This window comes from Pleurodeles waltl, unplaced genomic scaffold (assembly GCF_031143425.1).
Source record: "Pleurodeles waltl isolate 20211129_DDA unplaced genomic scaffold, aPleWal1.hap1.20221129 scaffold_84, whole genome shotgun sequence".
NCBI lineage: Eukaryota > Metazoa > Chordata > Amphibia > Caudata > Salamandridae > Pleurodeles > Pleurodeles waltl.
In genome coordinates this window covers 988,566-1,011,783 of record NW_027150398.1, presented here as the reverse complement: position 1 = coordinate 1,011,783, position 23,218 = coordinate 988,566, and positions in this window count along the sequence as shown.

Sequence of the window (23,218 nt, the reverse complement as noted above, 5' to 3'; positions counted from 1 at the left end):
GGTTCTCATTGTATTTAATGACTCACATCAGCTTCTCCGCTCCTGGTTCTCATTGTATTTAATGACTCGTCTCTACTTCTCCGCTCCTGGTTCTCATTGTACTTAATGACTCGTCTCTGCTCCTCCGCTCCTGGTTCTCATTGAATTTGATGACTCGCCTCTGCTCCTCTGCTCCTGGTTCTCATTGTATTTGATGACTCATCTCTGCTCCTCCGCTCCTGGTTCTCATTGTATTTAATGACTCGTCTCTGCTCCTCCGCGCCTGGTTCTCATTGTATTTGATGACTCATCTCTGCTCCTCCGCTCCTGTTTCTCATTGTACTTAATGACTCGCCTCTGCTCCTCCGCTCCTGGTTCTCATTGTATTTAATGACTTGTTTCTGCTCCTCCGCTCCTGGTTCTCATTGTATTTAATGACTCGTCTCTGCTCCTCTGCTCCTGGTTCTCATTGTATTTATTGACTCGCCTCTGCTCCTCCGCTCCTGCTTCTCATTGTATTTTTTGACTCGCCTCTGCTCCTGGTTACATTGTATTTATTGACTCGCCTCTGCTCCTCCGCTAACACTTCTCATTGTATTTATTGACTCGTCTCTGCTCCTCCGCTCCTGGTTCTCATTGAATTTGATGACTCACCTCTGCTCCCCTGCTCCTGGTTCTCATTGTATTTGATGACTTATCTCTGCTCCTCCGCTCCTGGTTCTCATTGTATTTAATGACTCGTCTCTGCTCCTCCGCTCCTGGTTCTCATTGTATTTGATGACTCACCTCTGCTCCTCCGCTCCTGGTTCTCATTGTATTTAATGACTTGTTTCTGCTCCTCCGCTCCTGGTTCTCATTGTATTTAATGAATCGTCTCTGCTCCTCTGCTCCTGGTTCTCATTGTATTTATTGACTCGCCTCTGCTCCTCCGCTCCTGGTTCTCATTGTATTTATTGACTCGCCTCTGCTCCTCCGCTCCTGTTTCTCATTGTATTTAAAGACTCGCCTCTGCTCCTCTGCTCCTGGTTCTCATTGTATTTAATGACTCGCCTCTGCTCCTACGCTCCTGGTTCTCATTGTATTTAATGACTCGTCTCTGCTCCTCCGCTCCTGGTTCTCATTGTATTTAATGACTCGCCTCTGCTCCTCCGCTCCTGGTTCTCATTGTATTTAATGACTTGTTTCTGCTCCTCCGCTCCTGGTTCTCATTGTATTTAATGACGCGTCTCTGCTCCTCCGCTCCTGGTTCTCATTGTATTTAGTGACTCGCCTCTGCTCCTCCGCTCCTGGTTCTCATTGTATTTAATGACTCGTCTCTGCTCCTGGTTCTCATGGTATTTAATGACTCGCCTCTGCTCCTCCGCTCCTTGTTCTCATTGTATTTAATGACGCGTCTCTGCTCCTCCGCTCCTCGTTCTCATTGTATTTAATGACTCACCACTGCTTCTCCGCTCCTGGTTCTGATTGTATTTAATGACTCGTCTCTACTCCTCCGCTCCTGGTTCTCATTGTATTTAATGACTCGTCTCTGCTCCTCCGCTCCTGGTTCTCATTGAATTTGATGACTCGCCTCTGCTCCTCTGCTCCTGGTTCTCATTGTATTTGATGACTCATCTCTGCTCCTCCGCTCCTGGTTCTCATTGTATTTAATGACTCGTCTCTGCTCCTCCGCGCCTAGTTCTCATTGTATTTGATGACTCATCTCTGCTCCTCCGCTCCTGTTTCTCATTGTATTTAATGACTCGCCTCTGCTCCTCCGCTCCTGGTTCTCATTGTATTTAATGACTCGTTTCTGCTCCTCCGCTCCTGGTTCTCATTGTATTTAATGACTCGTCTCTGCTCCTCTGCTCCTGGTTCTCATTGTATTTATTGACTCGCCTCTGCTCCTCCGCTCCTGCTTCTCATTGTATTTTATGACTCGCCTCTGCTCCTCCGCTCCTGGTTCTCATTGTATTTATTGACTCACCTCTGCTCCTCCGCTACTGCTTCTCATTGTATTTATTGACTCGTCTCTGCTCCTCCACTCCTGGTTCTCATTGTATTTGATGACTCATCTCTGCTCCTCTGCTCCTGGTTATCATTGTATTTAATGACTCGCCTCTGCTCCTCCGCTCCTGGTTCTCATTGTATTTAATGACTTGTTTCTGCTCCTCCGCTCCTGGTTCTCATTGTATTTAATGAATCGTCTCTGCTCCTCTGCTCCTGGTTCTCATGGTATTTAATGACTCGCCTCTGCTCCTCCGCTCCTGGTTCTCATTGTATTTAATGACGCGTCTCTGCTCCTCCGCTCCTCGTTCTCATTGTATTTAATGACTCACCTCTGCTTCTCCGCTCCTGGTTCTGATTGTAATTAATGACTCGTCTCTACTTCTCCGCTCCTGGTTCTCATTGTACTTAATGACTCGTCTCTGCTCCTCCGCTCCTGGTTCTCATTGAATTTGATGACTCGCCTCTGCTCCTCTGCTCCTGGTTCTCATTGTATTTGATGACTCATCTCTGCTCCTCCGCTCCTGGTTCTCATTGTATTTAATGACTCGTCTCTGCTCCTCCGCGCCTGGTTCTCATTGTATTTGATGACTCATCTCTGCTCCTCCGCTCCTGTTTCTCATTGTACTTAATGACTCGCCTCTGCTCCTCCGCTCCTGGTTCTCATTGTATTTAATGACTTGTTTCTGCTCCTCCGCTCCTGGTTCTCATTGCATTTAATGACTCGTCTCTGCTCCTCTGCTCCTGGTTCTCATTGTATTTATTGACTCGCCTCGGCTCCTCCGCTCCTGCTTCTCATTGTATTTTTTGACTCGCCTCTGCTCCTGGTTATCATTGTATTTATTGACTCGCCTCTGCTCCTCCGCTAACACTTCTCATTGTATTTATTGACTCGTCTCTGCTCCTCCGCTCCTGGTTCTCATTGAATTTGATGACTCACCTCTGCTCCTCTGCTCCTGGTTCTCATTGTATTTGATGACTCATCTCTGCTCCTCCGCTCCTGGTTCTCATTGTATTTAATGACTCGTCTCTGCTCCTCCGCTCCTGGTTCTCATTGTATTTGATGACTCGCCTCTGCTCCTCCGCTCCTGGTTCTCATTGTATTTAATGACTTGTTTCTGCTCCTCCGCTCCTGGTTCTCATTGTATTTAATGAATCGTCTCTGCTCCTCTGCTCCTGGTTCTCATTGTATTTATTGACTCGCCTCTGCTCCTCCGCTCCTGGTTCTCATTGTATTTATTGACTCGCCTCTGCTCCTCCGCTCCTGTTTCTCATTGTATTTAAAGACTCGCCTCTGCTCCTCTGCTCCTGGTTCTCATTGTATTTAATGACTCGCCTCTGCTCCTACGCTCCTGGTTCTCATTGTATTTAATGACTCGTCTCTGCTCCTCCGCTCCTGGTTCTCATTGTATTTAATGACTCGCCTCTGCTCCTCCGCTCCTGGTTCTCATTGTATTTAATGACTTGTTTCTGCTCCTCCGCTCCTGGTTCTCATTGTATTTAGTGACTCGCCTCTGCTCCTCCGCTCCTGGTTCTCATTGTATTTAATGACTCGTCTCTGCTCCTGGTTCTCATGGTATTTAATGACTCGCCTCTGCTCCTCCGCTCCTGGTTCTCATTGTATTTAATGACGCGTCTCTGCTCCTCCGCTCCTCGTTCTCATTGTATTTAATGACTCACCTCTGCTTCTCCGCTCCTGGTTCTGATTGTATTTAATGACTCGTCTCTACTCCTCCGCTCCTGGTTCTCATTGTATTTAATGACTCGTCTCTGCTCCTCCGCTCCTGGTTCTCATTGAATTTGATGACTCGCCTCTGCTCCTCTGCTCCTGGTTCTCATTGTATTTGATGACTCATCTCTGCTCCTCCGCTCCTGGTTCTCATTGTATTTAATGACTCGTCTCTGCTCCTCCGCGCCTAGTTCTCATTGTATTTGATGACTCATCTCTGCTCCTCCGCTCCTGGTTCTCATTGTATTTAATGACTCGCCTCTGCTCCTCCGCTCCTGGTTCTCATTGTATTTAATGACTCGTTTCTGCTCCTCCGCTCCTGGTTCTCATTGTATTTAATGACTCGTCTCTGCTCCTCCGCTCCTGGTTCTCATTGTATTTATTGACTCGCCTCTGCTCCTCCGCTCCTGCTTCTCATTGTATTTTATGACTCGCCTCTGCTCCTCCGCTCCTGGTTCTCATTGTATTTATTGACTCACCTCTGCTCCTCCGCTACTGCTTCTCATTGTATTTATTGACTCGTCTCTGCTCCTCCGCTCCTGGTTCTCATTGAATTTGATGACTCGCCTCTGCTCCTCTGCTCCTGGTTCTCATTGTATTTGATGACTCATCTCTGCTCCTCCGCTCCTGGTTCTCATTGTATTTAATGACTCGTCTCTGCTCCTCCGCTCCTGGTTCTCATTGTATTTAATGACTCGCCTCTGCTCCTCCGCTCCTGGTTCTCATTGTATTTAATGACTTGTTTCTGCTCCTCCGCTCCTGGTTCTCATTGTATTTAATGAATCGTCTCTGCTCCTCTGCTCCTGGTTCTCATTGTATTTATTGACTCGCCTCTGCTCCTCCGCTCCTGGTTCTCATTGTATTTTATGACTCGCCTCTGCTCTTTCGCTCCTGGTTCTCATTGTATTTAATGACTCATCTCTGCTCCTCTGCTCCTGGTTCTCATTGTATTTATTGACTCGCCTCTGCTCCTCCGCTCCAGGTTCTCATTGTATTTAATGACTTGCCTCTCCTCCTCCGCTCCTGTTTCTCATTGTATTTTATGACTCACCTCTGCTCCTCCGCTCCTGGTTCTCATTGTATTTAATGACTCGCCTCTGCTCCTCCGCTCCTGGTTCTCATTGTATTTAATGACTCGTCTCTGCTCCTCTGCTCCTGGTTCTCATTGTATTTAATGACTCGCCTGTGCTCCTCCGCTCCTGGTTCTCATTGTATTTATTGACTCCCCTCTGCTCCTCCGCTCCTGGTTCTCATTGTATTTCATGACTTGCCTCTGCTTCTCAGCTCCTGGTTCTCATTGTATTTCATGACTCGTCTCTGCTCCTCTGCTCCTCGTTCTCATTGTATTTAATGACTCACCTCTGCTTCTCCGCTCCTGGTTCTGATTGTATTTAATGACTCATCTCTGCTCCTCCGCTCCTGGTTCTCATTGTATTTAATGACTCGCCTCTGCTCCTCTGCTCCTGGTTCTCATTGTATTTAATGACTCGCCTCTGCTCCTGCTTCTCATTGTATTTAATGACTCGTCTCTGCTCCTCCGCTCCTGGTTCTCATTGTATTTGATGACTCGCCTCTGCTCCTCCGCTCCTGGTTCTCATTGTATTTAATGACTCGCCTCTGCTCCTCCGCTCCTGGTTCTCATTGTATTTAATCACTCGTCTCTGCTCCTCCGCTCGTGGTTCTCATTGTATTTAATGACTCGCCTCTGCTCCTCCGCTCCTGGTTCTCATTGTATTTAATCACTCGTCTCTGCTCCTCCGCTCCTGTTTCTCATTGTATTTAATGACTCGCCTCTGCTCCTCCGCTCCAGGTTCTCATTGTATTTAATGACTCGCCTCTGCTCCTCCGCTCCTGGTTCTCATTGTATTTAATGACTCGCCTATGCTCCTCCGCTCCTGGTTCTCATTGTATTTAATGACTCGCCTCTGCTCCTCTGCTCCTGGTTCTCATTGTATTTAATGACTCGCCGCTAATCCTCCGCTCCAGGTTCTCATTGTATTTATTGACTCGCCTCTGCTCCTCCGCTCCTGGTTCTCATTGTATTTATTGACTCGTCTCTGCTCCTCTGCTCCAGGATCTCATTGTATTTGATGACTCGCCTCTGCTCCTCCGCTCCTGGTTCTCATTGCATTTAATGACTCGCCTCTGCTCCTCCGCTCCTGGTTCTCATTGTATTTAATGACTCGCCTCTGCTCCTCCGCTCCTGGTTCTCATTGGATTTGATGACTCGCCTCTGCTCCTCTGCTCCTGGTTCTCATTGTATTTAATGACTCGCCTCTGCTCCTCCGCTCCAGGTTCTCATTGTATTTAATGACTCGCCTCTGCTCCTCTGCTCCTGGTTCTCATTGTATTTAATGACTCGCCTCTGCTCCTCCGCTCCTGGTTCTCATTGTATTTCATGACTCGCCTCTGCTCCTCTGCACCTGGTTCTCATTGTATTTAATGACTCGCCTGTGCTCCTCCGCTCCTGGTTCTCATTGTATTTAATGACTCGCCTCTGCTCCTCTGCTCCTGGTTTTCATTGTATTTAATGACTCGCCTGTGCTCCTCCGCTCCTGGTTCTCATTGTATTTCATGGCTCGCCTCTGCTCCTCTGCTCCTGGTTTTCATTGTATTTAATGACTCGCCTCTGCTCCTCCGTCCTGGTTCTCATTGTATTTAATGACTCGCCTCTGCTCCTGGTTCTCATTGTATTTATTGACTCGCCTCTGTTCCTCCGCTCCTGGTTCTCATTGTATTTATTGACTCGCCTCTGCTCCTCCGCTCCTGTTTCTCATTGTATTTAAAGACTTGCCTCTGCTCCTCTGCTCCTGGTTCTCATTGTATTTAATGACTCGCCTCTGCTACTCCGCTCCTGGTTCTCATTGTATTTAATGACTCGCCTCTGCTCCTCCGCTCCTGGTTCTCATTGTATTTAATGACTCATCTCTGCTCCTCCTCTCCTGGTTCTCATTGTATTTAATGACTCGCCTCTGCTCCTGGTTTTTATTGTATTTAATGACTCGCCTCTGCTCCTCCGCTCCTGGTTCTCATTGTATTTAATGACTCGCCTCTGCTCCTCTGCTCCTGGTTCTCATTGTATTTAATGACTCGCCTCTGCTCCTCCGCTCCTGGTTCTCATTGTATTTCATGACTCGCCTCTGCTCCTTTGCACCCGGTTCTCATTGTATTTAATGACTCGCCTGTGCTCCTCCGCTCCTGGTTCTCATTGTATTTAATGACTCGCCTCTGCTCCTCTGCTCCTGGTTTTCATTGTATTTAATGACTCGCCTGTGCTCCTCCGCTCCTGGTTCTCATTGTATTTCATGACTCGCCTCTGCTCCTCTGCTCCTGGTTTTCATTGTATTTAATGACTCGCCTCTGCTCCTCCGCTCCTGGTTCTCATTGTATTTAATGACTCGCCTCTGCTCCTCCGCTCCTGGTTCCCATTGTATTTATTGACTCGCCTCTGCTCCTCCGCTCCTGGTTCTTATTGTATTTATTGACTCGCCTCTGCTCCTCCGCTCCTGGTTCTCATTGTATTTAATGACTCGTCTCTGCTCCTCTGCTCCTGGTTCTCATTGTATTTAATGACTCGCCTCTGCTCCTCCGCTCCTGGTTCTCATTGTATTTCATGACTCGCCTCTGCTCCTCTGCTCCTGATCCTCATTGTATTTAATGACTCGCCTCTGCTCCTCCGCTCCTGGTTCTCATTGCATTTAATGACGCGTCTCTGCTCCTCCACTCCTGGTTCTCATTGTATTTAATGACTCGCCTCTGCTCCTCCGCTCCTGGTTCTCATTGTATTTATTGACTCATCTCTGCTCCTCCGCTCCTGGTTCTCATTGTATTTAATGACGTGTCTCTGCTCCTCTGCTCCTCGTTCTCATTGTATTTAATGACTCACCTCTGCTTCTCCGCTCCTGGTTCAGATTGTACTTAGTGACTCGTCTCTGCTCCTCCGCTCCTGGTTCTCATTTTATTTAATGACTCGCCTGTGCTCCTCCGCTCCTGGTTCTCATTGTATTTATTGACTCGTCTCTGCTCCTCCGCTCCTGGTTCTCATTGTATTTAATGACTCGTCTCTGCTCCTCCGCTCCTGGTTCTCATTGTATTTAATGACTCGCCTCTGCTCCTCCGCTCCTGGTTCTCATTGTATTTAATGACTCGCCTCTACTCTGACGCTCCTGGTTCTATGACTCGTCTCTGCTCCTCCGCTCCTGGTTCTCATTGTATTTAATGACTTGCCTCTGCTCCGACGCTCCTGGTTCTCATTGTATTTCATGACTCGCCTCTGCTCCGACGCTCCTGGTTCTATGACTCGTCTCTGCTCCTCCGCTCCTGGTTCTCATTGTATTTAATGACTCACCTCTGCTGCTCCGCTCCTGGTTCTCATTGTATTTAATGACTCGCCTCTGCTCCGACGCTCCTGGTTCTATGACTCGTCTCTACTCCTCCGCTCCTGCTTCTCAGTGTATTTAATGACTCGCCTCTGCTCCTCTAATCCTGGTTCTCATTGCATTTAAAGACTTGCCTCTGCTCCGCCGCTCCTGGTTCTCATTGTATTTAATGACTCGTCTCTGCTCCTCTGCTCCTGGTTCTCATTGTATTTAATGACTCGCCTCTGCTCCTCCGCTCATGGTTCTCATTGTATTTAATGACTCGTCTCTGCTCCTCCGCTCCTAGTTCTCATTGTATTTAATGACTTCTCTCTGCTCCTCCGCTCCTGGTTCTCATTGTATTTAATGACTCGCCTCTGCTCCTCCGCTCCTGGTTCTCATTGTATTTAATGACTCGCCTCTGCTCCTCTGCTCCTGGTTCTCATTGTATTTAATGACTCGTCTCTGCTCCTCCACTCCTGGTTCTCATTGTATTTAATGACTCGTCTCTGCTCCTCCGCTCCTGGTTCTCATGGTATTTAATGACTCGCTTCTGCTCCTCTGTTCCTGGTTCTCATTGTATTTAATGACTCGCCTGTGCTCCTCCACTCCTGGTTCTCATTGTATTTAATGACTCGCCTGTGCTCCTCCACTCCTGGTTGTCATTGTATTTAATGACTTGTCTCTGCTCCTCCGCTCCTGGTTCTCATTGTATTTAATGACTCGCCTCTGCTCCTCTGCTCCTGGTTCTCATTGTATTTAATGACTCGTCTCTGCTCCTCCTATCCTGGTTCTCATTGTATTTAATGACTCGTCTCTGATCCTCCGCTACTGGTTCTCATTGTATTTAATGACTCGCCTCTGCTCCTCTGCTCCTGGTTCTCATTGTATTTAATGACTCGCCTGTGCTCCTCCACTCCTGGTTCTCATTGTATTTAATGACTCGCCTGTGCTCCTCCACTCCTGGTTCTCATTGTATTTAGTGACTTGTCTCTGATCCTCCGCTCCTGGTACTCATTGTATTTAATGACTCGCCTCTGGTCCTCTGCTCCTGGTTCTCATTGTATTTAATGAATCGCCTCTGCTCCTCCGCTCCTGATTCTCATTCTATTAAATGACTTGTCTCTGCTCCTCCGCTCCTGGTTCTCATTGAATTTGATGACTCGTCTCTGCTCCTCCGCTCCTGGTTCTCATTGTATTTGATGACTCATCTCTGCTCCTCCGCTCCTGATTCTCATTGTATTTAATGACTTGTCTCTGCTCGTCCGCTCCTGGTTCTCATTGTATTTAATGACTCGCCTCTGCGCCTCCGCTCCTGGTTCTCATTGTATTTAATGACTCCTTTCTGCTCCTCCGCTCCTGGTTCTCATTGTATTTAATGACTCGTCTCTGCTCCTCCGCTCCTGGTTCTCATTGTATTTAATGACTCGCCTCCGCTCCTGGTTCTCATTGTATTTAATCACTCGTCCATGCTCGTCCGCTCCTGGTTCTCATTGTATTTAATGACTCGACTCTGCTCGCCCGCTCCTGGTTCATTGTATTTAATGACTCGCCTCTGCTCCTCTGCTCCAGGTTCTCATTGTATTTAATGACTCACCTCAGCTTCTCCGCTCCTGGTTCTCATTGTATTTAATGACGCGTCTCTGCTCCTCCGCTCCTGGTTCTCATTGTATTTGATGACTCGTCTCTGCTCCTGCGCTCCTGGTTCTCATTGTATTTAATGACTCGCTCCTGGTCTCATTGTATTTAATGACACGTCTCTGCTCCTCCGCTTCTGGTTCTCATTGTATTTAATGACTCACCTCTGCTCCTCTGCTCCTGGTTCTCATTGTATTTAATGACTCGTCTCTACTCCTCCGCTCCTGGTTCTCATTGTATTTAATGACTCGCCTCTGCTCCTCTGCTCCTGGTTCTCATTGTATTTAAAGACTTGCCTCTGCTCCTCCGCTCCTGGTTCTCATTGTATTTAATGACTCGCCTCTGCTCCTCCGCTCCTGGTTCTCATTGTATTTAATGACTCGCCTCTGCTCCTCTGCTCCTGGTTCTCATTGTATTTAATGACTCACCTCTGCTCCTCTGCTCCTGGTTCTCATGGTATTTAATGACTCGTCTCTGCTCCTCCGCTCCTGGTTCTCATTGTATTTAATGACTCGCCTCTGCTCCTCCGCTCCTGGTTCTCATTGTATTTAATGACTTGTTTCTGCTCCTCCGCTCCTGGTTCTCATTGTATTTAATGACGCGTCTCTGCTCCTCCGCTCCTGGTTCTCATTGTATTTAGTGACTCGCCTCTGCTCCTCTGCTCCTGGTTCTCATTGTATTTAATGACTCGTCTCTGCTCCTCCACTCCTGGTTCTCATTGTATTTAATGACTCGTCTCTGATCCTCCGCTACAGGTTCTCATTGTATTTAATGACTCGCCTCTGCTCCTCTGCTCCTGGTTCTCATTGTATTTAATGACTCGCCTGTGCTCCTCCACTCCTGGTTCTCATTGTATTTAATGACTCGCCTGTGCTCCTCCACTCCTGGTTCTCATTGTATTTAGTGACTTGTCTCTGATCCTCCGCTCCTGGTTCTCATTGTATTTAATGACTCGCCTCTGGTCCTCTGCTCCTGGTTCTCATTGTATTTAATGAATCGCCTCTGCTCCTCCGCTCCTGATTCTCATTGTATTAAATGACTTGTCTCTGCTCCTCCGCTCCTGGTTCTCATTGTATTTAATGACTCGCCTGTGCTCCTCCACTCCTGGTTCTCATTGTATTTAATGACTCGCCTGTGCTCCTCCATTCCTGGTTGTCATTGTATTTTATGACTCACCTCTGCTCCTCCGCTCCTGGTTCTCATTGTATTTAATGACTCGCCTCTGCTCCTCCGCTCCTGGTTCTCATTGTATTTAATGACTCGTCTCTGCTCCTCTGCTCCTGGTTCTCATTGTATTTAATGACTCGCCTGTGCTCCTCCGCTCCTGGTTCTCATTGTATTTATTGACTCCCCTCTGCTCCTCCGCTCCTGGTTCTCATTGTATTTCATGACTTGCCTCTGCTTCTCAGCTCCTGGTTCTCATTGTATTTCATGACTCGTCTCTGCTCCTCTGCTCCTCGTTCTCATTGTATTTAATGACTCACCTCTGCTTCTCCGCTCCTGGTTCTGATTGTATTTAATGACGCATCTCTGCTCCTCCGCTCCTGGTTCTCATTGTATTTAATGACTCGCCTCTGCTCCTCTGCTCCTGGTTCTCATTGTATTTAATGACTCGCCTCTGCTCCTGCTTCTCATTGTATTTAATGACTCGTCTCTGCTCCTCCGCTCCTGGTTCTCATTGTATTTGATGACTCGCCTCTGCTCCTCCGCTCCTGGTTCTCATTGTATTTAATGACTCGCCTCTGCTCCTCCGCTCCTGGTTCTCATTGTATTTAATCACTCGTCTCTGCTCCTCCGCTCGTGGTTCTCATTGTATTTAATGACTCGCCTCTGCTCCTCCGCTCCTGGTTCTCATTGTATTTAATCACTCGTCTCTGCTCCTCCGCTCCTGTTTCTCATTGTATTTAATGACTCGCCTCTGCTCCTCCGCTCCAGGTTCTCATTGTATTTAATGACTCGCCTCTGCTCCTCCGCTCCTGGTTCTCATTGTATTTAATGACTCGCCTATGCTCCTCCGCTCCTGGTTCTCATTGTATTTAATGACTCACCTCTGCTCCTCTGCTCCTGGTTCTCATTGTATTTAATGACTCGTCTCTACTCCTCCGCTCCTGGTTCTCATTGTATTTAATGACTCGCCTCTGCTCCTCTGCTCCTGGTTCTCATTGTATTTAAAGACTTGCCTCTGCTCCTCCGCTCCTGGTTCTCATTGTATTTAATGACTCGCCTCTGCTCCTCCGCTCCTGGTTCTCATTGCATTTAATGACTCGCCTCTGCTCCTCTGCTCCTGGTTCTCATTGTATTTAATGACTCACCTCTGCTCCTCTGCTCCTGGTTCTCATGGTATTTAATGACTCGTCTCTGCTCCTCCGCTCCTGGTTCTCATTGTATTTAATGACTCGCCTCTGCTCCTCCGCTCCTGGTTCTCATTGTATTTAATGACTTGTTTCTGCTCCTCCGCTCCTGGTTCTCATTGTATTTAATGACGCGTCTCTGCTCCTCCGCTCCTGGTTCTCATTGTATTTAGTGACTCGCCTCTGCTCCTCTGCTCCTGGTTCTCATTGTATTTAATGACTCGTCTCTGCTCCTCCACTCCTGGTTCTCATTGTATTTAATGACTCGTCTCTGATCCTCCGCTACTGGTTCTCATTGTATTTAATGACTCGCCTCTGCTCCTCTGCTCCTGGTTCTCATTGTATTTAATGACTCGCCTGTGCTCCTCCACTCCTGGTTCTCATTGTATTTAATGACTCGCCTGTGCTCCTCCACTCCTGGTTCTCATTGTATTTAGTGACTTGTCTCTGATCCTCCGCTCCTGGTTCTCATTGTATTTAATGACTCGCCTCTGGTCCTCTGCTCCTGGTTCTCATTGTATTTAATGAATCGCCTCTGCTCCTCCGCTCCTGATTCTCATTGTATTAAATGACTTGTCTCTGCTCCTCCGCTCCTGGTTCTCATTGAATTTGATGACTCGTCTCTGCTCCTCCGCTCCTGGTTCTCATTGTATTTGATGACTCATCTCTGCTCCTCCGCTCCTGATTCTCATTGTATTTAATGACTTGTCTCTGCTCGTCCGCTCCTGGTTCTCATTGTATTTAATGACTCGCCTCTGCGCCTCCGCTCCTGGTTCTCATTGTATTTAATGACTCCTTTCTGCTCCTCCGCTCCTGGTTCTCATTGTATTTAATGACTTGTCTCTGCTCCTCCGCTCCTGGTTCTCATTGTATTTAATGACTCGCCTCCGCTCCTGGTTCTCATTGTATTTAATGTCTCGTCTCTGCTCCTCCGCTCCTGGTTCTCATTGTATTTAATGACTCGCCTCTGCTCCTCCGCTCCTGGTTCTCATTGTATTTAATCACTCGTCCATGCTCGTCCGCTCCTGGTTCTCATTGTATTTAATGACTCGACTCTGCTCGCCCGCTCCTGGTTCATTGTATTTAATGACTCGCCTCTGCTCCTCTGCTCCAGGTTCTCATTGTATTTAATGACTCACATCAGCTTCTCCGCTCCTGGTTCTCATTGTATTTAATGACGCGTCTCTGCTCCTCCGCTCCTGGTTCTCATTGTATTTGATGACTCGTCTCTGCTCCTGCGCTCCTGGTTCTCATTGTATTTAATGACTCGCTCCTGGTCTCATTGTATTTAATGACACGTCTCTGCTCCTCCGCTTCTGGTTCTCATTGTATTTAATGACTCACCTCTGCTCCTCTGCTCCTGGTTCTCATTGTATTTAATGACTCGTCTCTACTCCTCCGCTCCTGGTTCTCATTGTATTTAATGACTCGCCTCTGCTCCTCCGCTCCTGGTTCTCATTGTATTTAAAGACTTGCCTCTGCTCCTCCGCTCCTGGTTCTCATTGTATTTAATGACTCGCCTCTGCTCCTCCGCTCCTGGTTCTCATTGTATTTAATGACTCGCCTCTGCTCCTCTGCTCCTGGTTCTCATTGTATTTAATGACTCACCTCTGCTCCTCTGCTCCTGGTTCTCATGGTATTTAATGACTCGTCTCTGCTCCTCCGCTCCTGGTTCTCATTGTATTTAATGACTCGCCTCTGCTCCTCCGCTCCTGGTTCTCATTGTATTTAATGACTTGTTTCTGCTCCTCCGCTCCTGGTTCTCATTGTATTTAATGACGCGTCTGTGCTCCTCCGCTCCTGGTTCTCATTGTATTTAGTGACTCGCCTCTGCTCCTCTGCTCCTGGTTCTCATTGTATTTAATGACTCGTCTCTGCTCCTCCACTCCTGGTTCTCATTGTATCTAATGACTCGTCTCTGATCCTCCGCTACTGGTTCTCATTGTATTTAATGACTCGCCTCTGCTCCTCTGCTCCTGGTTCTCATTGTATTTAATGACTCGCCTGTGCTCCTCCACTCCTGGTTCTCATTGTATTTAATGACTCGCCTGTGCTCCTCCACTCCTGGTTCTCATTGTATTTAGTGACTTGTCTCTGATCCTCCGCTCCTGGTTCTCATTGTATTTAATGACTCGCCTCTGGTCCTCTGCTCCTGGTTCTCATTGTATTTAATGAATCGCCTCTGCTCCTCCGCTCCTGATTCTCATTGTATTAAATGACTTGTCTCTGCTCCTCCGCTCCTGGTTCTCATTGAATTTGATGACTCGTCTCTGCTCCTCCGCTCCTGGTTCTCATTGTATTTGATGACTCATCTCTGCTCCTCCGCTCCTTATTCTCATTGTATTTAATGACTTGTCTCTGCTCGTCCGCTCCTGGTTCTCATTGTATTTAATGACTCGCCTCTGCGCCTCCGCTCCTGGTTCTCATTGTATTTAATGACTCCTTTCTGCTCCTCCGCTCCTGGTTCTCATTGTATTTAATGACTTGTCTCTGCTCCTCCGCTCCTGGTTCTCATTGTATTTAATGACTCGCCTCCGCTCCTGGTTCTCATTGTATTTAATGACTCGTCTCTGCTCCTCCGCTCCTGGTTCTCATTGTATTTAATGACTCGCCTCTGCTCCTCCGCTCCTGGTTCTCATTGTATTTAATCACTCGTCCATGCTCGTCCGCTCCTGGTTCTCATTGTATTTAATGACTCGACTCTGCTCGCCCGCTCCTGGTTCATTGTATTTAATGACTCGCCTCTGCTCCTCTGCTCCAGGTTCTCATTGTATTTAATGACTCACATCAGCTTCTCCGCTCCTGGTTCTCATTGTATTTAATGACGCGTCTCTGCTCCTCCGCTCCTGGTTCTCATTGTATTTGATGACTCGTCTCTGCTCCTGCGCTCCTGGTTCTCATTGTATTTAATGACTCGCTCCTGGTCTCATTGTATTTAATGACACGTCTCTGCTCCTCCGCTTCTGGTTCTCATTGTATTTAATGACTCACCTCTGCTCCTCTGCTCCTGGTTCTCATTGTATTTAATGACTCGTCTCTACTCCTCCGCTCCTGGTTCTCATTGTATTTAATGACTCACCTCTGCTCCTCCGCTCCTGGTTCTTATTGTATTTAAAGACTTGCCTCTGCTCCTCCGCTCCTGGTTCTCATTGTATTTAATGACTCGCTTCTGCTCCTCCGCTCCTGGTTCTCATTGTATTTAATGACTCGCCTCTGCTCCTCCGCTCCTGGTTCTCATTGTATTTAATGACTCACCTCTGCTCCTCTGCTCCTGGTTCTCATGGTATTTAATGACTCGTCTCTGCTCCTCCGCTCCTGGTTCTCATTGTATTTAATGACTCGCCTCTGCTCCTCCGCTCCTGGTTCTCATTGTATTTAATGACTTGTTTCTGCTCCTCCGCTCCTGGTTCTCATTGTATTTAATGACGCGTCTCTGCTTCTCCGCTCCTGGTTCTCATTGTATTTAGTGACTCGCCTCTGCTCCTCCGCTCCTGGTTCTCATTGTATTTAATGACTCGTCTCTGCTCCTGGTTCTCATGGTATTTAATGACTCGCCTCTGCTCCTCCGCTCCTGGTTCTCATTGTATTTAATGACGCGTCTCTGCTCCTCCGCTCCTCGTTCTCATTGTATTTAATGACTCACCTCTGCTTCTCCGCTCCTGGTTCTGATTGTATTTAATGACTCGTCTCTACTTCTCCGCTCCTGGTTCTCATTGTACTTAATGACTCGTCTCTGCTCCTCCGCTCCTGGTTCTCATTGAATTTGATGACTCGCCTCTGCTCCTCTGCTCCTGGTTCTCATTGTATTTGATGACTCATCTCTGCTCCTCCGCTCCTGGTTCTCATTGTATTTAATGACTCGTCTCTGCTCCTCCGCGCCTGGTTCTCATTGTATTTGATGACTCATCTCTGCTCCTCCGCTCCTGTTTCTCATTGTACTTAATGACTCGTCTCTGCTCCTCCGCTCCTGGTTCTCATTGTATTTAATGACTTGTTTCTGCTCCTCCGCTCCTGGTTCTCATTGTATTTAATGACTCGTCTCTGCTCCTCTGCTCCTGGTTCTCATTGTATTTATTGACTCGCCTCTGCTCCTCCGCTCCTGCTTCTCATTGTATTTTTTGACTCGCCTCTGCTCCTGGTTCTCATTGTATTTATTGACTCGCCTCTGCTCCTCCGCTAACACTTCTCATTGTATTTATTGACTCGTCTCTGCTCCTCCGCTCCTGGTTCTCATTGAATTTGATGACTCACCTCTGCTCCCCTGCTCCTGATTCTCATTGTATTTGATGACTCATCTCTGCTCCTCCGCTCCTGGTTCTCATTGTATTTAATGACTCGTCTCTGCTCCTCCGCTCCTGGTTCTCATTGTATTTGATGACTCGCCTCTGCTCCTCCGCTCCTGGTTCTCATTGTATTTAATGACTTGTTTCTGCTCCTCCGCTCCTGGTTCTCATTGTATTTAATGAATCGTCTCTGCTCCTCTGCTCCTGGTTCTCATTGTATTTATTGACTCGCCTCTGCTCCTCCGCTCCTGGTTCTCATTGTATTTATTGACTCGCCTCTGCTCCTCCGCTCCTGTTTCTCATTGTATTTAAAGACTCGCCTCTGCTCCTCTGCTCCTGGTTCTCATTGTATTTAATGACTCGCCTCTGCTCCTACGCTCCTGGTTCTCATTGTATTTAATGACTCGTCTCTGCTCCTCCGCTCCTGGTTCTCATTGTATTTAATGACTCGCCTCTGCTCCTCCGCTCCTGGTTCTCATTGTATTTAATGACTTGTTTCTGCTCCTCCGCTCCTGGTTCTCATTGTATTTAATGATGCGTCTCTGCTCCTCCGCTCCTGGTTCTCATTGTATTTAGTGACTCGCCTCTGCTCCTCCGCTCCTGGTTCTCATTGTATTTAATGACTCGTCTCTGCTCCTGGTTCTCATGGTATTTAATGACTCGCCTCTGCTCCTCCGCTCCTGGTTCTCATTGTATTTAATGACGCGTCTCTGCTCCTCCGCTCCTCGTTCTCATTGTATTTAATGACTCACCTCTGCTTCTCCGCTCCTGGTTCTGATTGTATTTAATGACTCGTCTCTACTCCTCCGCTCCTGGTTCTCATTGTATTTAATGACTCGTCTCTGCTCCTCCGCTCCTGGTTCTCATTGAATTTGATGACTCGCCTCTGCTCCTCTGCTCCTGGTTCTCATTGTATTTGATGACTCATCTCTGCTCCTCCGCTCCTGGTTCTCATTGTATTTAATGACTCGTCTCTGCTCCTCCGCGCCTAGTTCTCATTGTATTTGATGACTCATCTCTGCTCCTCCGCTCCTGGTTCTCATTGTATTTAATGACTCGCCTCTGCTCCTCCGCTCCTGGTTCTCATTGTATTTAATGACTCGTTTCTGCTCCTCCGCTCCTGGTTCTCATTGTATTTAATGACTCGTCTCTGCTCCTCTGCTCCTGGTTCTCATTGTATTTATTGACTCGCCTCTGCTCCTCCGCTCCTGCTTCTCATTGTATTTTATGACTCGCCTCTGCTCCTCCGCTCCTGGTTCTCATTGTATTTATTGACTCACCTCTGCTCCTCCGCTACTGCTTCTCATTGTATTTATTGACTCGTCTCTGCTCCTCCGCTCCTGGTTCTCATTGAATTTGATGACTCGCCTCTGCTCCTCTGCTCCTGGTTCTCATTGTATTTGATGACTCATCTCTGCTCCTCCGCTCCTGGTTCTCATTGTATTTAATGACTCGTCTCTGCTCCTCCGCTCCTGGTTCTCATTGTATTTAATGACTCGCCTCTGCTCCTCCGCTCCTGGTTCTCATTGTATTTAATGACTTGTTTCTGCTCCTCCGCTCCTGGTTCTCATTGTATTTAATGAATCGTCTCTGCTCCTCTGCTCCTGGTTCTCATGGTATTTAATGACTCGCCTCTGCTCCTCCGCTCCTGGTTCTCATTGTATTTAATGACGCGTCTCTGCTCCTCCGCTCCTCGTTCTCATTATATTTAGTGACTCACCTCTGCTTCTCCGCTCCTGGTTCTGATTGTATTTAATGACTCGTCTCTACTTCTCCGCTCCTGGTTCTCATTGTACTTAATGACTCGTCTCTGCTCCTCCGCTCCTGGTTCTCATTGAATTTGATGACTCGCCTCTGCTCCTCTGCTCCTGGTTCTCATTGTATTTGATGACTCATCTCTGCTCCTCCGCTCCTGGTTCTCATTGTATTTAATGACTCGTCTCTGCTCCTCCGCGCCTGGTTCTCATTGTATTTGATGACTCATCTCTGCTCCTCCGCTCCTGTTTCTCATTGTACTTAATGACTCGCCTCTGCTCCTCCGCTCCTGGTTCTCATTGTATTTAATGACTTGTTTCTGCTCCTCCGCTCCTGGTTCTCATTGTATTTAATGACTCGTCTCTGCTCCTCTGCTCCTGGTTCTCATTGTATTTATTGACTCGCCTCTGCTCCTCTGCTCCTGCTTCTCATTGTATTTTTTGACTCGCCTCTGCTCCTGGTTCTCATTGTATTTATTGACTCGCCTCTGCTCCTCCGCTAACACTTCTCATTGTATTTATTGACTCGTCTCTGCTCCTCCGCTCCTGGTTCTCATTGAATTTGATGACTCACCTCTGCTCCTCTGCTCCTGGTTCTCATTGTATTTGATGACTCATCTCTGCTCCTCCGCTCCTGGTTCTCATTGTATTTAATGACTCGTCTCTGCTCCTCCGCTCCTGGTTCTCATTGTATTTGATGACTCGCCTCTGCTCCTCCGCTCCTGGTTCTCATTGTATTTAATGACTTGTTTCTGCTCCTCCGCTCCTGGTTCTCATTGTATTTCATGACTCGCCTCTGCTCCGACGCTCCTGGTTCTATGACTCGTCTCTGCTCCTCCGCTCCTGGTTCTCATTGTATTTAATGACTCACCTCTGCTGCTCCGCTCCTGGTTCTCATTGTATTTAATGACTCGCCTCTGCTCCGACGCTCCTGGTTCTATGACTCGTCTCTACTCCTCCGCTCCTGCTTCTCAGTGTATTTAATGACTCGCCTCTGCTCCTCTAATCCTGGTTCTCATTGCATTTAAAGACTTGCCTCTGCTCCGCCGCTCCTGGTTCTCATTGTATTTAATGACTCGTCTCTGCTCCTCTGCTCCTGGTTCTCATTGTATTTAATGACTCGCCTCTGCTCCTCCGCTCCTGGTTCTCATTGTATTTAATGACTCGTCTCTGCTCCTCCGCTCCTGGTTCTCATTGTATTTAATGACTTCTCTCTGCTCCTCCGCTCCTGGTTCTCATTGTATTTAATGACTCGCTTCTGCTCCTCCGCTCCTGGTTCTCATTGTATTTAATGACTCAACTCTGCTCTTCTGCTCCTGGTTCTCATTGTATTTAATGACTCGCCTCTGCTCCTTCGCTCCTGGTTCTCATTGTATTTAATGACTCGCCTCTGCTCCTCCACTCCTTGTTCTCATTGTATTTAATGACGCGTCTCTGCTCCTCCGCTCCTGGTTCTCATAGTATTTAATGACTCGCCTCTGCTCCTCTGCTCCTGGTTCTCATTGTATTTAATGACTCGTCTCTGCTCCTCCACTCCTGGTTCTCATTGTATTTAATGACTCGTCTCTGCTCCTCCGCTCCTGGTTCTCATGGTATTTAATGACTCGCTTCTGCTCCTCTGTTCCTGGTTCTCATTGTATTTAATGACTCGCCTGTGCTCCTCCACTCCTGGTTCTCATTGTATTTAATGACTCGCCTGTGCTCCTCCACTCCTGGTTGTCATTGTATTTAATGACTTGTCTCTGCTCCTCCGCTCCTGGTTCTCATTGTATTTAATGACTCGCCTCTGCTCCTCTGCTCCTGGTTCTCATTGTATTTAATGACTCGTCTCTGCTCCTCCTCTCCTGGTTCTCATTGTATTTAATGACTCGTCTCTGATCCTCCGCTACTGGTTCTCATTGTATTTAATGACTCGCCTCTGCTCCTCTGCTCCTGGTTCTCATTGTATTTAATGACTCGCCTGTGCTCCTCCACTCCTGGTTCTCATTGTATTTAATGACTCGACTGTGCTCCTCCACTCCTGGTTCTCATTGTATTTAGTGACTTGTCTCTGATCCTCCGCTCCTGGTTCTCATTGTATTTAATGACTCGCCTCTGGTCCTCCGCTCCTGGTTCTCATTGTATTTAATGACTCGCCTCTGCTCCTCCGCTCCTGGTTCTCATTGTATTTAATGACTTGTTTCTGCTCCTCCGCTCCTGGTTCTCATTGTATTTAATGACGCGTCTGTGCTCCTCCGCTCCTGGTTCTCATTGTATTTAGTGACTCGCCTCTGCTCCTCTGCTCCTGGTTCTCATTGTATTTAATGACTCGTCTCTGCTCCTCCACTCCTGGTTCTCATTGTATCTAATGACTCGTCTCTGATCCTCCGCTACTGGTTCTCATTGTATTTAATGACTCGCCTCTGCTCCTCTGCTCCTGGTTCTCATTGTATTTAATGACTCGCCTGTGCTCCTCCACTCCTGGTTCTCATTGTATTTAATGACTCGCCTGTGCTCCTCCACTCCTGGTTCTCATTGTATTTAGTGACTTGTCTCTGATCCTCCGCTCCTGGTTCTCATTGTATTTAATGACTCGCCTCTGGTCCTCTGCTCCTGGTTCTCATTGTATTTAATGAATCGCCTCTGCTCCTCCGCTCCTGATTCTCATTGTATTAAATGACTTGTCTCTGCTCCTCCGCTCCTGGTTCTCATTGAATTTGATGACTCGTCTCTGCTCCTCCGCTCCTGGTTCTCATTGTATTTGATGACTCATCTCTGCTCCTCCGCTCCTTATTCTCATTGTATTTAATGACTTGTCTCTGCTCGTCCGCTCCTGGTTCTCATTGTATTTAATGACTCGCCTCTGCGCCTCCGCTCCTGGTTCTCATTGTATTTAATGACTCCTTTCTGCTCCTCCGCTCCTGGTTCTCATTGTATTTAATGACTTGTCTCTGCTCCTCCGCTCCTGGTTCTCATTGTATTTAATGACTCGCCTCCGCTCCTGGTTCTCATTGTATTTAATGACTCGTCTCTGCTCCTCCGCTCCTGGTTCTCATTGTATTTAATGACTCGCCTCTGCTCCTCCGCTCCTGGTTCTCATTGTATTTAATCACTCGTCCATGCTCGTCCGCTCCTGGTTCTCATTGTATTTAATGACTCGACTCTGCTCGCCCGCTCCTGGTTCATTGTATTTAATGACTCGCCTCTGCTCCTCTGCTCCAGGTTCTCATTGTATTTAATGACTCACATCAGCTTCTCCGCTCCTGGTTCTCATTGTATTTAATGACGCGTCTCTGCTCCTCCGCTCCTGGTTCTCATTGTATTTGATGACTCGTCTCTGCTCCTGCGCTCCTGGTTCTCATTGTATTTAATGACTCGCTCCTGGTCTCATTGTATTTAATGACACGTCTCTGCTCCTCCGCTTCTGGTTCTCATTGTATTTAATGACTCACCTCTGCTCCTCTGCTCCTGGTTCTCATTGTATTTAATGACTCGTCTCTACTCCTCCGCTCCTGGTTCTCATTGTATTTAATGACTCACCTCTGCTCCTCCGCTCCTGGTTCTTATTGTATTTAAAGACTTGCCTCTGCTCCTCCGCTCCTGGTTCTCATTGTATTTAATGACTCGCTTCTGCTCCTCCGCTCCTGGTTCTCATTGTATTTAATGACTCGCCTCTGCTCCTCCGCTCCTGGTTCTCATTGTATTTAATGACTCACCTCTGCTCCTCTGCTCCTGGTTCTCATGGTATTTAATGACTCGTCTCTGCTCCTCCGCTCCTGGTTCTCATTGTATTTAATGACTCGCCTCTGCTCCTCCGCTCCTGGTTCTCATTGTATTTAATGACTTGTTTCTGCTCCTCCGCTCCTGGTTCTCATTGTATTTAATGACGCGTCTCTGCTTCTCCGCTCCTGGTTCTCATTGTATTTAGTGACTCGCCTCTGCTCCTCCGCTCCTGGTTCTCATTGTATTTAATGACTCGTCTCTGCTCCTGGTTCTCATGGTATTTAATGACTCGCCTCTGCTCCTCCGCTCCTGGTTCTCATTGTATTTAATGACGCGTCTCTGCTCCTCCGCTCCTCGTTCTCATTGTATTTAATGACTCACCTCTGCTTCTCCGCTCCTGGTTCTGATTGTATTTAATGACTCGTCTCTACTTCTCCGCTCCTGGTTCTCATTGTACTTAATGACTCGTCTCTGCTCCTCCGCTCCTGGTTCTCATTGAATTTGATGACTCGCCTCTGCTCCTCTGCTCCTGGTTCTCATTGTATTTGATGACTCATCTCTGCTCCTCCGCTCCTGGTTCTCATTGTATTTAATGACTCGTCTCTGCTCCTCCGCGCCTGGTTCTCATTGTATTTGATGACTCATCTCTGCTCCTCCGCTCCTGTTTCTCATTGTACTTAATGACTCGTCTCTGCTCCTCCGCTCCTGGTTCTCATTGTATTTAATGACTTGTTTCTGCTCCTCCGCTCCTGGTTCTCATTGTATTTAATGACTCGTCTCTGCTCCTCTGCTCCTGGTTCTCATTGTATTTATTGACTCGCCTCTGCTCCTCCGCTCCTGCTTCTCATTGTATTTTTTGACTCGCCTCTGCTCCTGGTTCTCATTGTATTTATTGACTCGCCTCTGCTCCTCCGCTAACACTTCTCATTGTATTTATTGACTCGTCTCTGCTCCTCCGCTCCTGGTTCTCATTGAATTTGATGACTCACCTCTGCTCCCCTGCTCCTGATTCTCATTGTATTTGATGACTCATCTCTGCTCCTCCGCTCCTGGTTCTCATTGTATTTAATGACTCGTCTCTGCTCCTCCGCTCCTGGTTCTCATTGTATTTGATGACTCGCCTCTGCTCCTCCGCTCCTGGTTCTCATTGTATTTAATGACTTGTTTCTGCTCCTCCGCTCCTGGTTCTCATTGTATTTAATGAATCGTCTCTGCTCCTCTGCTCCTGGTTCTCATTGTATTTATTGACTCGCCTCTGCTCCTCCGCTCCTGGTTCTCATTGTATTTATTGACTCGCCTCTGCTCCTCCGCTCCTGTTTCTCATTGTATTTAAAGACTCGCCTCTGCTCCTCTGCTCCTGGTTCTCATTGTATTTAATGACTCGCCTCTGCTCCTACGCTCCTGGTTCTCATTGTATTTAATGACTCGTCTCTGCTCC